Source organism: Python bivittatus, unplaced genomic scaffold, assembly GCF_059951505.1.
Source record: "Python bivittatus isolate LINGU-HERP-01145 unplaced genomic scaffold, Pbiv_v1 ctg000970_np1212, whole genome shotgun sequence".
NCBI lineage: Eukaryota > Metazoa > Chordata > Lepidosauria > Squamata > Pythonidae > Python > Python bivittatus.
In genome coordinates, this window is record NW_028277121.1 from 3623029 (window position 1) to 3641388 (window position 18360).

The following is an 18360-nucleotide window of genomic DNA, read 5'->3' on the forward strand; positions in this document are numbered from 1 at the left end:
GGATTTGCCTCCTTCCCCAGCCAGAGCCACCCACGTTGGGGGAGTAACGGATGGCTGCTTTTCTGCCAGCATGGAAGTCCACCAACTGCTGCACCTCACTTGCCCGAAGTAATCTGTCAGGAGAGGACCACTTGCTGGCCTCACGGCCAAGGCAGAGTGGCGACCGGCTACGCAGGCAAAGCAGATTGCGCCGTCACCCAAACCAAAGGAAAGCACATCAGGCTGTCTGTCCGAACGTGCCCTTATGGGTCGGATGCCGCTCAGTCCTCCCACAGAAAAGAACGGCCAGAGCCCTGGGGAGGAACCACCAAGAACCGCGACCGTTGCCTCCAGCAAATGTTCCTCCACCAACAAGCTCTACCAGTCACATCCCACAGGCAATACCCATCATATCCACTTTGGCCAAACTTCTGTCACTTAAAAGTAGAGAAAAAACAGCAGAAATACAAAGTAATTGCGTGGGGCAGAACAGAAAACTGCACCCAGCCATCTGCACCGAGCCCCCTTCGCCTACCTTCCTCCTGCTCCTCTTCCTCCTCCATTGGTGTCTGAGCCAGCCCAGCATGAGGGATGCGCAAGCGGATAAGTAATTCTGCACTCACTGCCAAAAGCTATTTGAAATGAGGGTCCTTCTCTAGAAAACAGGGCTTGTGCAATGACGCTTCTGGCCCATAGAGCCATCCAATACGTTGTACGAAGGTTAGAAGACCAAACCTCAGGGGAGCTGAGGCCAAGATGAACAGCAATCAGAAACAAGGCATGTGTGAGGGGGATAAATAACTTTTGAGGAAGAGGGGGAAAACCACTTGTATACCATGTGACTGTGAGAAAGAGGAAACAGCATGTGGTAGGCAGAGGAAACATGAAGATGGACATCAGCGGTTTAGCAGTCTAGTAGCCCAAATGAAAATTGTATGTGATGGCTCAGCATATAAATATCCATGTGCTTCTTAAAATGAACATAAAAAAGATTTTGTATCAGCTGTAACAGCAGCCCTAGAAAACAGTCAAACAGAATAATTTCAACCATTATCTCTACTCTACTTGCTTTGATGGATCTACATGCCGAAGGAGGAAGAAATAGCAAGAAATAAACGTCTACTGAATGCTGACTGTGCTATAATAAACTAAGGAGATCTGAGGAGGTGACAGGATATTGTCTGAGATGCCATTAGAAGAATAACGCCGCAGAGCTATGACCACCTTCTCTGATTCTGTCAAGAGAGGGAGTAAATCAGAAGACAAACCAGAAATGGCTCTTTCATGGGGTAGGAAATGAGGGAATGACCATTTCCCTCTTGCCCTGGCCTCGGTCTAGATGTCTAGTTGTGGTCTGTGGCAGAAATGCCTCTCCGTAACCGGCACATCCGCGCCAGCCCTTTCTGAAGAGCGCAGCAGATCTGATCTAGGACCACTGCAAGTACTTTCCACGGGATTGCTTATAAGGAGTCCTTGCTAATTTACGTGGGGTAGAGAATAGCCAAGTTTATAACAAGGGGTATGCAAATCCCATATTGAAAACAACAGACCAACCTGCAATGGCTACCCACTGTGGGACCCAGTTCAGAGTTGCTAAGCGTTCTTGAGATCAGAGTATCTGAAGATCCCCCTTCTCCCAGGTGAGCCTGCTCACCCACCAAGATCGTCACCTGAGGCCCCCGTGTGCCTCCCAGGGTCAAAGAGCCTTCAGCTGGGAGCACAGAGACGCCCCGATGTTCCCCAACTTTCTTCGGAGGGAACGCCACCTCCCTTTTCGATAACTTACAGTCATATGCCCAACCTCCTCGCTTAGGAAGCCTTATCAAATCTGCATGACTTAAGCTCCTGAAATTAAACCTGCTGCACCAAACCATCTCGGATCTTAGAGGATGCTACTTGTTTTCGTAAGTGCCTTTTTCATTTTGCCACTTTTCTTTATTTTGACTTTACTTGTGTTCAGTTTATTATTGCTAGCCAAGACATTTTGAAAGGAAAAATAGAATACAATTTTCAACTTCTAAAAAATAAAAATTGGGAAGGGGGCAGGAAGGGAAGAAGGAATGCCTCTCAGAAATTTAAATTATGGAAAAGCCAAAGAAGCACAAGGAAGTAGAAGAGTCAGGCAATGGAAGGTAGCTCTCTTGCTTAGAAACAGAGGCATTCTCATGTTGAGTGGAAATAAATCACCAGCTCGTTATTCTGAGTAGGTTATGCTTATAGAACGCTTTTTATAAACGAGAGAACAAAGATAACAGCAAGATTGAAGCAGATATTGCAAACTGATCGTTTACTATTATTTTAAAAGTTCAAACGCTTAAACTCATTTCTAAACATGAATATATAAAAGTCTGTAAAAAGAAGGTCTGCACTAAGTCAACATCTGAAAACACTGTTTTCAGTTATTACTGCACTGTACTTTGAATATCTACAAAAATAACTTAGTCTTGTGCCTGTCCATGTATTAATAACTCCACTGGTAGCATTTTGATTTCTATCACTTGCAAATTTTCTTATCTCTGCACTGTTGGCAGCTATGTGGAGAAAAATCAGTACACCACATGGCAAGTAACTGAGAAGAAGAAAAGCAACCCCCCCCAAAAAAAAATAAAGGGAAAAAGGGGCCACGTTCTTGGCCTATAACATTTTTTCAAAACAGATCCCCAAAAGGTGAAGTTTCTACAAACCACTCAATTAAACCAACAGGAAATGTAAGCAAGACAAACGGAAGTATTTCTTCACATGGAACGTAATTAATATATCACACTTCCATTACACAGGATAACCACTATGATGTGCCATTCAACATAAACAAGCTTAATTCGTGAGCCTAAAATATGGGCTGAACAAGGAACACATCTAGGATCTCCAGGCTGGATACTGCCAGCTACTAGCAGCAATGGCCAGAGAATGCCTTTGGGTGGCATTGACCGATTCACCAGGACACTTGGCACTGTTGTTTTCAGAAGCTGCGCTGGCCCTGGGACGCTCTGACATCCAAACGGATTATTCCTGGGGGAATGACAGCCATCCCTGATTTAAAACAAATGTAACCGCTTCATAACAGGTGGAATATCACTTAACGAGGCAACTGAACCAAGCGTCCGACAAAATCTTTGGACTGACCTTCCTTCCCTCCTTCCCTCCACCAAGGCTCTGATTCAAAAAGCGTGTGCCGTTCTGGATGTCATTTGATTTTGCTCATTAATTCCACAGCCATGGCAAATAACACAGAAGGCCAAATGGAAACATGCAGAGTCTTGAAACACAATTCCCAAGAGTTCAGCAGAAACCCCCAACGCCACTTTCTGAAAGTGACCATCTTATACTGCTATTTATAACAATGGAACCACTGCGAAACAGTATTTACAATGCTCAACTAAAGCAGCCTGTCCTAGGAGTAGACAATCTCTTTACAACCAGGAGTCACCTTCAAGGAAGAGGGTTTGCAGTTGGTGTAATGCCAACATAATGTCACACAATGGATGAGGCCAATTTCTTCTACCACAGCATTTCTCAACCTTGGTAACTTCAAGAGATATGGACTTCAACTCGCAGAATTCCCCAGCCAGCATGCTGGCTGGGGAATGGCAGTTGAAGTCCGTACAACGTAAAATTATCAAGGCTGAGAAACGCTGTTCTAGAGTGTTGGCTTTTGGAGGATGTCTCAGTGAAGCATTATTAGGTATGCCAAATCTATCTGAATGTTTCCAGCATTTACTTCTTCAATTTCCTTCAGAAAACTGGCGAGGAAACGTACCACCAAGTTTATGTGATTTGCTACTGAATTTAAGTAGCATAATGTTTGTGGCCATAAAAAAAGTTTAAGGAATCATATACACCCCTCTCCTAGAAAGTACATTATTTAGATCCAATGGAAGAAATCATTAAACACAATGCATTACACCGTTGCAAACGGTTGCGTACAAAACCCGCCATCTACTTTCATTCATCTGCAAGGCCGGCTGTAGCTGCAGGACAAACAGCGTTCAAGCAGATCTTAGTTGTTTGTACTGTTCGTACCTGTTTCCATAGATATTTTTATATTTCTTGAGCTTGTTTTTGCTCTTTACGATGCTGGATTGTCCTAATTTGGTTCACAAAAATGGATCAGGACTGAAAATTAATTAATGGAAAAGTACAAACAGCAACTTCAGTCCTGGACAATAATGAGGAGGTTCTAAGTGTCGTTACTTACTTTTACAGGAGCTTATTATTATTACATCTGCTATGCCAGTTAGAACTTTGGTCTCACATAAGCAAACCCAAAAGCAAAGTGTGAACAGGAAATACAACAATGACTGTCTAAAATTGGATTTCACTGGGCTGGAGGTCCATTCCCCAACTCCCACGCAGTCCTTTGAGGTATTATGTTCTGAAACTTTGTCAAATAGGTCAAATGCCATGAAGCTAAAGAGTTATTATTATAAGGGATGAAATGTATACAATAATTCAAGTGGAAAATAAATAATTTTGGCTGAATTTTTTGGTACAAAATTTAATTTAAAAAGCCCTTAAAATAAGAAGGATAAGAAAGTACACATAAATGTTAACTATAATCATTATCTTATACACTGAAAATGTAAACTCTGGTTCTCTTGAAGATAAAAGTGTATGTGCTTAAGTGAGCGGTCCTTGCATTTTCTGAATGTTTATTTAGAAATCCATGATAGCAGAAAAGTTAAGAAATGCTGCCTTAAGCATATAGGACTTATGCCTCACAGGAAATAATTACTAAAGGTAAACGGTAGATGATGCTCTTCCTTTTCCTTCAGGGGAAGCCAGAAGACCAGAGTAGTACTCCACTAGGACAGCGTTGCTAGCTGGGGAATTCTGGGAGCTGAAGTCCATACCTCTTAAAAGTTGCTGAGACTGAGAAACACTGCTCTAGGAACAACTTGTTGAGAGGAAAATTGGCAAACTCTCCTTGTACACGAATATAATATCTGCATTCTGCACGTGGTCATCGGATTCTCTACATCCTATTCTAGAAATTATATGAAAGACATATATGGAAACTATATGGTTTTTGATGGAACCGAATTGTAAAAGTTGGTCCGTTTCCAGCACACAAAATTGGACCAAGAAGGGCAGCTAAAGCCCCTCAACTGAAATGCCACGTCCTTCCCACATCTCTAAAGAGTCCTCCAACAGTGCTTGTTATGTCATTTCCTACTTATGCTTTTGAGTTGTTTTTAAGGGCATCGGTTAAGTCAAATCTCGATTAACATTGTAAGTTCCTCTCCATCAAAGAAAACGGGGACCATATTAAAACCACAGCTATCAAAGTACTTTTAGGTGTCACCACAACCAAGTTCTCAAGTAGCAGGATGACTCCTAAACGTTCAGCCTGTTTAGTCAGGAGGGTTATATCCCCATCAGTCACAGGAAAACCTACCCAGAAGACTTAGCCCTATAACCATCACGTCTAGTTTGCTCCTCCTGCTGTTGTCTTTCCTATGGTCAGAAGTCAAGGATTGCACTTCATGGCTCATGAGCTTCCTGCAGCCCCTGATTCACTTTTTATAGCTTCCAGACCCCCAAGATCATGACGAAATTCAGTGGCAAGCTGTAGCATGGATTCACACCAATTTGGGGTCAGAAATAAAAAGAGAGAGAGAGAAACTGAATTAAGTTCAGATATACTTAAAACAGTAGAAAGAAATGTTTAAGTCTCTTCCAGCAACACTATGTCACCTGTGGCCTCTGGAGCTGAACTTTTTTTAAGCATGACTTCTCTCCCCAAGATGAAAAAAAAAATACCATTATATATAAGTTGCCATGTTAAAATAAAACCTAAGGCAGAATCTTACATGAAAATAGTCAAATGTGTGTAGAATCTCCAAAATTACTAGGTTTATTAGCATTCATTACTGACACATTTTCCAGCAATCCAAAGGTGTGATATACACATAAAAAGGAAGAACTGTGAAAATTACCAAAAATATATGAGGTTGAAACTTCAATACTTCCTATTGCTTAAATGTCAAACTTTTTTTTTTCAATTAACAGTGACTTGTTTCACCAGCTATCATGAAAACTGCTGTGATGAAAATGTTCTATCTGTACTTATGGTTTTGTTATTCAGGTATATTGTTTTTTAAACTTTCCAACCCAATGGAATGTTAGAAAGGAAAGGCTCCTTCCATCTGTCTGTCTGTCCATCAGCAGGATAACTCTCCAAAAACTGAACAAGGGGGACCAGATTTGGGGCAGGGAGAGAAGTCAGCAAAAAAAAAAGATTAAAATTGAGTTAAAAAATGGGCCGAAGGCAGCCAGGAAAACATTTCAGGGGGAAAAGATCCCCCAATGCACCTTGATGGGAAAGGTGTTAGGGCAGCCCATTGGAACGCCGCCATTTTGCCACTCTGTGTCTCCTCCCTCCTGATCGCATGACCCAGAATAAAGCATAGGCAGCCCACCCCGGGCATCCCAATTCACACACAGACAGAAACACGGGTGCCCAGGCTATATGACTTGATTGCACAGAGGAAAATATAAGCGTTCTCCAGAAGCCATGCTCTGCACAACTCCCCTCTCTTGTTGAAATCACAATCTCTCTACGTTGGGCCGCACACCTTATTCAACTTTTATGGGAAAACAGGGGTGTTGAGTCTGCATTCACTGCGGCTTACTTGCCGTGACATTAAACGAGGCAGGAGGCCTTACAATGCCTCATGGTGGGGATGGCGTGGAGGGCGTCCCACCTGGGTCTCTTCCTCGTCTGCGGCATTAGAGCCCGTCTGGGACTCTCTCGCGGAATCCGGGGCACAAACGTGGAAGCAGGTGGGTACATCTGAGGTGGACTTCATAATTAGTGGCTGTAAAGAAAACCTACACCAGCTTGGCGCTCTTGAGGTATGACGGAGTTCAGTTTCCAGGCATTTAACAAATTGCCTGCAGAATCTAAGAATTTCCACCAGGCAACCAAACTAGTCCCAGTAAAAAAATGACCTGCTGTAGTCATTTTCCGGGATTTATCTGCAAGGCTACGTTGTGATGGATTCCCAGGGGCGAAGTCTGAAGGATAAAGGAATCTAAAGTGGGTTAAGGGACAGTGTCCACAAGGCACCACATCTTATCTACCACTTGACCTCCATCAATGAAAGAACCTGCTCTCTGGACAATGGGAATGAACTTGGATCCAGGAAGAGGTCTGCATACAGCAGTGTTGTCCAAACTTGGCCACTTTAAGATGAGTGGACTTCAACTCCCAGAATTCCCCAGCCAGCATGGCTGGCTGGGGAATTCTGGGAGTTGAAGTCCACTCATCTTAAAGTGGCCAAGTTTGGACAACACTGGCATACAGGCACTGCTTCGTATCTCTAAAAATTTCATAGTTGGGTATCTCTAAGAACTTCATATAATAGAGATAGAGGACAGGTTCCATTTTTCCAAGTGGGATGCTAAGGCAGAAAATGAAGCAGCGTTTCTCAAAATTCTCCCTCCTCATTAAAATATTATGAGTTATATACTGTACCTGGCATTCTTAGTGTCTTTAATGTCAGCCCCTAGATAGCCACCCACAGATCAGACATTTGGGTTATGTATCCTACTGCCATCGTTTTTATTTATTTATTTATTTATTTAGTCATATTTATATGGCCACCCATCTCACAGGCAAGTGACTCTGGGCAGCATACGACCAAGCTAAAAACAATATATACAAACAAATATTAATACTGTTATTCTTAATTTAAAAGCTTAAAATTATAAAAGGCACAAAACTAAAAAAATAAAAAATATATATACTGGGCGAAGAACAGGTGTTAATTACACTGGAGCCATCTCAATATTTCGCCAATCCCCTGGGATCCCCAGGCCTGATGACCCAACCAGGCCTTGAGAGACTTCCGGAAAGTTGAAAGGGATGAGGCCAGCCTCTCTTCGGGGGGAAGAATATTCCATAAAGCGGGAGCCACAGCAGAAAAGGCCGGTCACCTAGGACACGCCAAGTCAAGCTTTCTAGCCAACGGGACCCACAGCATGCCCTCTCTCTGCTAGATCTGGTGGGACAGGCAGATGTAATAACCCAGTCCCATGCTATGTTAATCATAGCTTACTAAATAAACCACAGCTGGTAGGGGTTACCCCAATGCACTAAAAAAAGAAATCATATTTTTAACTTTGTGTTATACGTAGACACGCCAGTCTATGGGGTATGTATTCTCGCCTCAGTTCCTTACCTTTAATAAAAACGGAACCGTAATGACCTACCTCATCAGCATTACTTCAGCTGTCTGTATGGATGGATGGATTTTCCACAGTTGCCTTGATAGGTTTTTTATTCTGGTTATTATTATATTATTTTGTTATTATTTTGTATTGGTGCTTTAACTGTTAGCCAACCAGAGTTGTACTTGTAAGGTGGGTGGCCATAATAATCAGTTAAATAAATAAAATAAATAAATCACAACCCAGCTGGTCTATGTTTGGCAAACACTGTCCATATCTACCCAGAAAACTGGGCTGGATAAATCACAGTTAAATAAATCGTGGGTGAGCATGACATACAAACACGGCCTCCGATGGCCAACAAGATGAAGAACATAAACTGGGGGTCACCATTAAGAAGCTGTCTGGTTCCTGCAGGGGGTTAACTGACCTTCCAGTTTTCAGTCTAAACGCCTGAGTAGGGCGTCTGTTATTACGGAATATCTTTGCTGGCTATTTCAGCAGGGCAAGGGCTGAGATTTTGGATTCACCATCGTTCTCAATGGTCCTAAACTTGCAATTTAGGCTACGTGGTCAGCAAGTGCTAGCTCACTCACAGTAATATTGAAATCATCGTGTTTCTTTTAATCAGAGAAGAGAATCACCAACGTGGCTATAATATTTGCCTGGACATGAATTGAAAATGTGTGGGAGGTCCTTAACCAGTTGAACTTCCATCATAAGGCAATTAAATTCAAGCTGAGCTTTACAAAAATGTTGAGCAACTCTGTGGATAAAAGTAACAAGGACCTTAACAAGAGCTAAAGAAAGCCATTTCATACACACCAATTACCTATTTTTAGAAAAGAAAATTCTGGTATTTGTCTTCCCTAAAATCTAGCTGTTGGAAAAGTCTTTCAGGACAGTTTTTAGCGTTTGCCCGCTCTTAAGCTGTGAAATATTGATTCCTTAAGTCATTCAAATATCAGTTTTGGAAGTCGTTGAATGAAGGAAGATGTTTATCCTAGTGCAAATGCGCATAAATATGGTTCTGCCTTGAAATAAAGTAGCTCACCCTGGCAAAACACGCTATTCCCTTTCCGAGTTGCTTAAAAAAGCCGTGTGAAATCGTTATTTCTCCCCAGGGACAGGGAGCGGATACTGAACATTGGTCTTCCCAGTTCCAGCCCAGCATCTGGACGCGGTCGGCCGCCTCGAGGGCAGCTGCCCTCGGCCCAGGCCTCCGGGCCGCTGAGGAAGCCGCCCGAGCCAGCCGCTGCACCGCGCTGCTCTGGCGCAGTTCTGGTCTGGACGCGCACCTCGGTTGGCACCTCCTGGCTCAGGGACCCAGAGCTCTCGCTTGTAACTTCCAGGTCCCGCAGCCGGAGACCCCGAGCTGGCCACCACGTCGCCTCTCCCGCCCAGGCAGCCTATTCAGCCACGGGGTGATCCGGAGGGCTCTTCCCCGGGCGGATGCCACTCGAAGCCTCCGCGGCTCGGAGCCGCAAGACCGACTCCCCCGCCAGGCAGAGCCGCCGCCGCCGCCGCCCGGCAGGCGCAGCGGGTGCAGCGGAGGGCCGAGCCGCGGGCAGCCCGGGCGCCGGGGCAGCCCACCTGCGCCGCCGGGGCCAGCGCGCCCGCAGACGCGCCCTGTCCTCGGCGGCCTCCGGCCCCCGGAGGGGCTCGCCGGAACGGAGCCGCCGCGTCCTCCTACCTGGCTGGGCGCAGCGGGACCTGCTGGCGGCGCGGAGGGCACGCAGCTGCTCCGCGGGGGGACCCGGCCGCCGCCGCCGCCGCCGCCGCCTTCTCCGTGCCCTGCGCGGCGGGAAGGCGCTGGCAGCCTCGCCCTCCCCGGGCAGCGCCTTCCGCAGGAGCTGTTTTCGGCGCGGCGCGGGGCGGGGCGGGGCGGGGGCAGCTGCGCCTCGCCGCAGCCGGAGGAGGAAGCGAGCGCTGCGGAACTTCGGCTCGCGCGCACCCCCCCCGCGCCGCCCAGGCAGCCTCCACCTGCCGCGCCCCGCCCGCCCCGCAGGGAGGAGGGGGAGGAGGCGCCGCGGCAGAGGGGCAGGGGCAGCCCGGGAGGCGGCGCCGAGCGGAGCGGGCGGCGCATTCGGGGAGGGGGCGCGGCGAGGGGCGGCGGGGCGAGCGAGCGCCCCGCCGCGAGCGGGCAGGAGGGCGACGGAGACGCGAGCTCCGCGCCAGCTGCGGGACCGGGGCGCCGGCGCTGCCGGCTGCGGGGGCGCTGGCCGAGCCCGCCGCCCTTCTGCAGAAGGCGGTCGCGCAAGGCAGCCGCGGCCGGGGTCTCCCGCTCCTTCCGGGCTCCCGCTCGCCTCTCCCGTCCAGCCAGCGCCGCCCGGAGTTCTCCCGGGCAGCCGCGAGGCGCGCTCCGCTCCGCTCCGCTCCGCTCCCCTCCGCGGGGGCCCAGAGGCGCCAGCGGCGGGCGGGGGGGCCTTGCTGGCACCCAAAGCCCGATGCGAAGGGGGCGGGGTCCCCACGGCGACCTGCCGAAACGGACGGGCGAAATACGTTTCATTGCTACACCCTCCCCTTTAGTTATTTATTAACCAGATGTGTCTGCTGCCTCTGGGTAGCTCACAACTAAAACAAGAACACACTATCCAGTTTAAAACAATATAACAATAACAACAACAACAACAACAATAATAATACGGTAGTACTGAATAAGGTACATTATTTTTACATCACGTACACCATATGGGGACACGTCCTGGTGTTCTGATACGCAGACGTGGGTTTCGTACCAGACGTCTGTGGCGCGACAAGAAGGGGATCGCTCTGTTAACAGCTGACAATAGGAGGAACCTGCGCAAAGGAAGTGCCCCCCCCAGCCAGGCAGCGCGCATTGTTCCTGCTCAGAAGCCTGCAAGGGAAAGTGGCAACGTTCGTTCCTCTGCAAAAAAACGAGAGCGAACACAGCCATCCTCACCCTGTCCCAAAGGGTGAGGGATTATTGTTGTTTTTGCCGTTTTGGCATAGCCTGGTGAGATGCATACAATCACAGGAATACAATGCTTTTGTCTTCCCTGGGCCGCCAAACAATAGATCCTGTTCATAAATCCTAATGAACAGAACGTCAACTGCTGTTTCTCGCATCTGCGTTATTATTCCACTGTTCAGAGCCAGGATATTCCTTAAGATCAGCGTTGTGCCCCGCATCTCTCTGGATAAAGGATGTCCACTTATGGAGACCACCTGGAAGTCTCAACTGGTCCAGAGTGTAGTGGCACGAGCAGTAACGGGCATGCCTTGGTATGCCCATTTAACGCCCCTGCTCTGTGAGCTACACTGGTTGCCAGTTTGCTCCCGGGTGCAATTCAAGGCTCTGGCTGTTGCCCATAAAATCCTACATGACAGAGGGCCTGGTTACCTGAGGGACCACCTGTCTCCCATAACATCTGCCCAGCAGATTCAGTCCTGCAGGGTTGGCACGTTCTGGGTTTCTTCAGTTAAATAATGGCATTTGTTGGGATCCCAGAAGCAGGACTTCTCTGCATCAGCGTCCGTTCTCTGGAACGAGGTTCCCCTGAGATCCAGGTGGCCCTTATTCTGCTGCTGGTTAGAAGAGCCGCGAAGACCCGGCTCTTCACCCAGGCCTTTGGTGAGGGAAACTGAGACCCCTCTTGCCATCCTTCCTCTGTATCTTTTTTGTTTTACTGATTTTATGGTGATTTGTCTGATTGTTGTGAACTGCCCAGAGTTGCTGAGAGTTGGGTGGCATACAAGTTTAATAAATTATTAGAATTAGTATTATATCACTGTTATCTGTTGTTGCTTGCAGGATTCCAATACAGTATCCACACAATTTCTTCTGGTTAAGTCAGACTGGAGAGCAGGAACACACTTTGATATCTGATTGGGTTTTGCACAGGCCAGGTGGGAACCCCATGGAAACTCACTCTGAACGTTCCTCCTCATTTCGCCTGTAAGAGCCAAGAGTGGGCAGTTGCTGTTCTGAGAAGTTTTAGAATCCTTCTAATACATGGATTTAAAATGCAATGACTAAAAGTGGTATATTTATTTCTTGCCCAGTCCTAACACCAATTAGATGATTTTCTTTTGTCACCCAAGTCATTGAAAAGTTTGAGAACCGCCAAGTTAAATGTATATTGGGCAAAAATGGGTGGCTATGTCCACGCTACACACTTAATTTGTTAGCAAATTAGACTGTTTCTGGTTTGCACAGTACCTTGAACCATAAGCTAATCAAAATGCCTGGGATCACAAAACCCACCAAAGCACTGCAAATAAATTAATACCCCATTACTTGCAGGCCTGTTTACTTACATAAATAACACAGGAACTATTCCAGTAGGGTGGGAAGTTGCAATGGTTGTCCCTATACATAAAAAGGGAGACAGATCTGATCCTCAAAATTATAGGCCAATAAGTCTCATTGGAATTGTAGCAAAAATGTATGCTAAATACCTCTTGGGCAAAATAGAGGATTGGGTAATCAGGACAAACCTCCTTGTAGAGGAACAAACTGGTTTTAGACCAGATCGCTCTACATTAGATAATTGTTTCACCTTATACCATCTTATTACAAAACAACTGGCTAGAGGCAATAAACTGTTCACTGCATTTATAGATCTAACCGCAGCTTTTGACTCCATAAATAGAAATATCTTATGGAAGAAACTGATTAACTTAAATATGGAGCCCAGACTCTTATTCCTGGTAAAGGCCCTTTATTCAAATACCCATCTAAAAGTTAGAACTGGCGTAAATGGCTCTCTAACCAAGAGCATTCCCACTCATAGAGGTGTTAGGCAGGGTTGCATCCTAGCTCCAATGCTTTTTAATCTTTACATAAATGATATGCCAGGATTCCTATGTACCTCAGACACACGCAGGCTAAAAATTCATGGTACCTTTGTAAATGTGCTTTTATATCCAGATGATATGGTTTTAATGGCACATTCTCAAATAGGTCTGAGACGACTCTTGAAAAAGCTAAATAATTACTGTGTTTCTAACTCTCTAACTATAAATAAATTCAAATCTGAAGTGATGGTTTTTAGTAAAAAGAGAGTGAAATACAACTGGCAGATAAAGGGGGAGCCAATAGAACAGGTGAATTCTTTTACCTATCTGGGAGTGGTTTTTACTGATACTGGAGCCTGGGAACACCACTTCCGAAGGACAGCAGGGAGGGTTGAGGTCCATGCCAAAAGTTTATTAAAACTGTATAATTATAAATATCCTGGCACGCTGCCCCCTATACTGAAAGTTTTCAGAGCAAAAATAGTCCCAATGCTGACTTATGGAGCGGAAGTGTGGGGCCTTGCAAAACCGGCCGCTCTTGATCACGTCCAGACACGTTTTTAAGGAACATATTGGGAGGAGATAAGAATACATCAGCCCCCGCGATCAGAGCGGAAACAGGTACCCATTCTATACAGAACCAGTCAGTAATAAAGGTCTTTTCTTATTGGCAGAGAGTCCAGTTAATGGATTATGACAGGCTTCCCAAATTATGCCTGATGGAACAAGCAAGTATGGACCTCTCCATATCTTGGTTAAAACACTTTACTAAAGTTATTTCACAATACGGGCTTTCTACACAACAGGTACTCACTAATTCTTCACAGGCAAAGGATATTTTTAAACAGCGAGCCCTGGATATCAGTGCCCAATTGGACATGGAGGAATTGGCCAAAAATGGGTCATTAAAATGGTTGGCGAAGAACAAAATTACCTTTAATTCCAAAAAATATCTATCGATGAGTCTAAATCAAAACCTGAGAAGGGCCTACACTAGAGCTAGGTTCGAATTACTGGACTCCATGGTCAAATATGGTCGTTTCCATCGCGTGCCTTATGATGAGAGGCTATGTCTCTGTGGGGACCCAGCTATAGAAGACATTGGCCATGTTTTGTTCGACTGCAAACTTTATGACTCACTTAGGCTTAATCATCTGTCTTCTCTGTTGAAAAGAACACTCCATTGGGACTCCAAATACAGATTATCCTATTTTCTCTCAGGCACAAATATCTTTATTGTGAGTAGGACTGCCAAGTTTGTGGACAAGGCAGCTCAGTTGAGAGCCCGATATAGAGAACAGATTGGAGTATCATGTAGGGGGGACGGTCTCACATGAATCTGGCTTATGATATTAGTGATACATACTGTAACGATTTTATAGTAGTATTAAACTCAGTACTATCTCATTTTACTATTATATATTTTAATCTATTATGGATTTGTATATTAGATATTTGTTTTGCTTTTGCTGATGTTTCTCCTCCTGGTTGATATGGTTGCAAGACTAATCAATAAAACTGATTGATTGATTGATTGATTGATTGATTGATTGAAATTAATAGATAAGCAACCCGGCCGAAAACTGATCAAACCTGGTGTGCTGCATGAATGCTGCTGCTAGTGCCGTGGACCTGATTCAGCTTGTTATGGGAACACAGCCGGTACATCAGTGGACAAGTCACGCTTGTCAGGCTCGGTCCCAGAGCAGCGATGAAGCAGTCCGGTCGAGCCCAGTGCCCTTATCTGCTTACGCCTTGGAGACAGAACCTGGCCAGACTCAACCTATACGAGAGCAGCGGGTGGATCTGCCCTGGGAGGTTCTGGGGAGGGGCAGCCCTGGACCTCCTTCGGCTGTGCTGCCTCTTGCCTCCTCCCCCCTCCTGGAATGCGCCCCTCCCCCCTATAGCCTTGACCTCCCCCATCACCCTCCTCCGCGTAGGTAGCTTCCATCACACGCTAGGGCAAAGTTGGAACACTTATTTTTCCCACCTTAAGCCTCTTCTCTCCACCTCTCTGAGCAGAGCAATTACGGAGAGCATTAATGACCCTGGTTGACTCCTATCGATACAGATATTCCTGTGTTTCATAACTGAAAGAAGTTGCAAGTTACAACACAACCTTTAGCAACAGATAACCTAAGGCACATTAACCTGTAAATCATGCCTAATTCTTGTTAAATAGTTAAGCAAAAATATATTTGCTCGGCTCCAATTCCATCAGCCGGTAATCAACATTTGACACAGTTACGATAGGAACCGATATCTCACACTACTTAAGACTTAGAACAACTAATAGTTTAGCTTATGTCTGGAAACCGCCTAGAAGCCAATGCTTTTTTTTTAATGCTGACATAATAAGGTATTTTCCATTTTGTCAAGTTAAGAATTGGCCAAGTTCCGAACCAGTCTTTGTAAGTAGCCGGTTTTTACATATTTATTTACATCAGACTGTGAGACCCAAAGGGATAGGCAGCCCGCATAGAACATTTCACAATAATGAACCTTGGATGTCGTCTGCACGTGAATGTTGATGGTGAGATTATACTTCATGAGAAGAATATACATATTCATTATGAATGCTATATTATATTTTATATTATGAATATTAACTTCAACTTTATTACTGCCTTTGTTTTACAAAAATTACATCCTAATTCTGGAATTAAGCTGGTTACTTTGAAATCCCATTTCACTTAACATATTTACTTGGGCAATGCGATTGCATATTTCAGAGAATATAATATACAGTGTGCATTCTTTATTGATTTATTTATTACATATTTATTTTACATCCAGTCATTTCAATCTGAAGTTACTTGGGAAGACCACAAAGCGAATTAAACCATTCTAAAAATTCTGGAATGAAGAGGAAGAGGAGGAGGGAAAAAACAATAGTATAGGAAACATTCAAATGCATAAAATCCAATTCCAGCTACCAGTTAGGATTATAGAACGCCTAGGAGAAAAGGCATTTTGGGGGCAGAACCAGGTATCCACAGGGTATTGTCAAGACGGTGGCTGTAATGGTGCGACTGAAACTCTAATGCGTGCCAGGTGTTCCTCTCTGAGGAGGGCATTCTTAACGCAGAGCCTCAGCCAGGAAGGTCTTGCCTCTTTGCAATGGCATGTGGGAATGACCTTGGGAGGCAGGCGGGAGAGCTGCAGACTGGACCACGGGCAGGCAAAAGGTATCTCAGCCCACAGCGGGGGGGGGGGGCGTAAGAAACATTTTAGAAGGGACCCTCCCTAGTTTTCCAGAGAGTAAAAGGAACGGAGGGGAGGAATGCTTTTAGTCTTGCAAGGTTCTGTTAATGTAACCTTGCAAAAAAGACAGAGTTAGTACTCCTGGTTGTGCCTCTTGTCTAGACTACCTCAAAGGGCTCACACCCCTGTAGCCATTCTCCTCTCCTCACTTGACGAGGGCACCGGTGGAGGGCCAGCAAATATTCCAGTGGGTCCTAATGGAGGAAGCATTTCTTGACTCCAGCCCCAAGTTACTTAAGGCTTTAAAACAACAGACCCCGTGTAGAACTGGACTTAGAAACAGTCTGGCATTAGGTGCAGCCGAAGTACTGGCATGATATGATCTTACTGGCCAGCCTGGTAGTAGCCTCGCAGTTCTGTTTTGGGCTGACTAAAGTTGCTGAACCATCTTCAAAAGTGTCCCAGAAACAATGTGTTGCAGTCATGGGAGAGCTGATGTATAACAGATGCCAGTCTATTGCTGCCCAGTAAGGATCACAGCTGGTAGAGTCCAGATTGGTCTTTGGAAAAACACAAAGAGAATTCATTACTCTCCGGAGTAAGAGCGTTACACTGCCTGCCAATCTGTTTCCTGCTTAAATACAAAAGATTAGTTATTATCTTGAAAGACCAGACTATTTGAGAGAACGCTTGTTTTGAGATCATCTGCGGAGGTCCAAGTACGGTTGCCGTGGACAGCCATGTCCACTTGTCATGTGGACAGCCGAGTCTTCTCTGTGGCGGCGGCAGCTTTTTGGAGTGAACTCCCTGCTGAGTGGAGGGGCTGAACCCTTCGCAACTTTCACAAAGGCCCTACAAAAACACTTTTAAGCAAGATTTTAATTCTTGACACAATGTTTGTATTTATTGCTTTTAATCACTCTGCTTTTTAGTTTTACAGGATATTCCACTGTAAATACAGAAAGACCTCAGTCATTGTTGAAATGTAAAGTTAATTCATAAAATAACTAAATGTGTTACCAACAGAAGCGAATATGTGTAGCTCAGGGTTGAACTGTGGAGTCCTTGGGGTTCTCTGAGCTTGGCTGTTTTCTTGCAAATGTTCCATTACCCGGCTAGGTCACGTCTTCAGTGCTAGAAGGGAGTGGGGTTTTCTCACTGTTTATATACAGTAGATTGCCCTGTCACTGTTGGTGGGGATGGGGGTCCCCCCCCCGCCCCATGGTTCCTTGATTAGGGTATTGTTTGCTGCTCGATTGTCTGTCTGGTGATAATCCTGGTGTTAATCTCTGCTTATCTGGGTGTTGATTGCTGGTGAGGAGGTGTTCTGGTCTTTTTGTTTCCTTTTTATTCTCTCTTTTGAATAGTGTGTAGATGCTGTTTATCTCTACACCTGTTGATGGCTGCCTTGTCTGAATACCGAGCTTCCAGGAATTCCCTCGCATTTTTGGATTTAGCTTGGCCTAAGATGCTGAGAGTTTCCCAGTTGAAACTATGGTTATGTCTGTCCATGTGTTGTGAGATTATGGAGTTTCCATCGCGTCTTCTGTCTGCTAGTTGGTGCTCGTGGATGTGCTCTCCTAGTCTTCTGCCTGTCTGTCCTACATAGTGGCTGTCACAGTCCTTACACTGTATGTCGTAGATGACTCCTGTTTTTCCTTCTTGGGCTATTGGGTCTTTTGGTTTGCTTAAGATGTTTTGCAGGGCTTCAGTTGGTTTGTGTGCTACGGAGATGCCGTGTGGTTATGATAGTCTATTGGTAGTTTCTGAGACGTTTCTGATGCATGGCAGTGCGATCCTTTTCATAGCTTGTGTCGGTTGTGCTGTAGTGGGTTGAGTGGCCAGGCACTTTCTGATAAAGTTGCGTGGGTATCCATTTTGTTGGAAGATGTCGTATAGGTGGTCTGTTTCCTTTTTCTGCTGTTCTGGGTTGCTGCAGTGTGATTGCGCTCATTTGAATAATGTTCTTACGCAGCTCCTCTTGTGGGAGGCTGGGTTGTTGCTTTGGTAATGGAGTACTTGGTTAGTGTGGGTTGTCTTCCAATAGACTTGGGTTTCTAATTTGCTGTTGTTTCCTCTGCTGATAGGATATCCAGGAAGGGTAGCGTGTTGCTGTTTTCTTCCTCTCTGGTGAATTTTATTCTTGAAGATGTTGTTGATGGTTTCATATGTCTTCTCTAGTTTTTCCTTTTTTATTATAATAAAGGTATCATCTACATATTGGATCCATACTTTAGGCTGTAT

The 18360-nt window shown here is 45.4% G+C and overlaps 1 protein-coding gene across 4 annotated transcripts in view; it reads right to left on the bottom strand.

Annotated features, from left to right (window-relative positions):
- Window positions 1-10855, bottom strand: part of TEC (tec protein tyrosine kinase) — a 58263-nt gene extending 47408 nt beyond the window's left edge. The window contains exons 1-2 of one of the 4 annotated variants that reach the window (XM_088131125.1): window positions 9845-9980; window positions 5375-5545 (exon numbers count right to left, since the gene is read on the bottom strand). The gene's annotated coding sequence lies outside the window, so the exon portion shown is untranslated. Of the gene's footprint in view, window positions 1-514; window positions 534-5374; window positions 5546-9844; window positions 10159-10837 lie in introns of those variants that run through there. The other 3 variants (XM_088131127.1, XM_088131123.1, XM_088131124.1) reach the window with 3 other exon arrangements.
- Between the last annotated feature and the right edge of the window lie 7505 nt (window positions 10856-18360).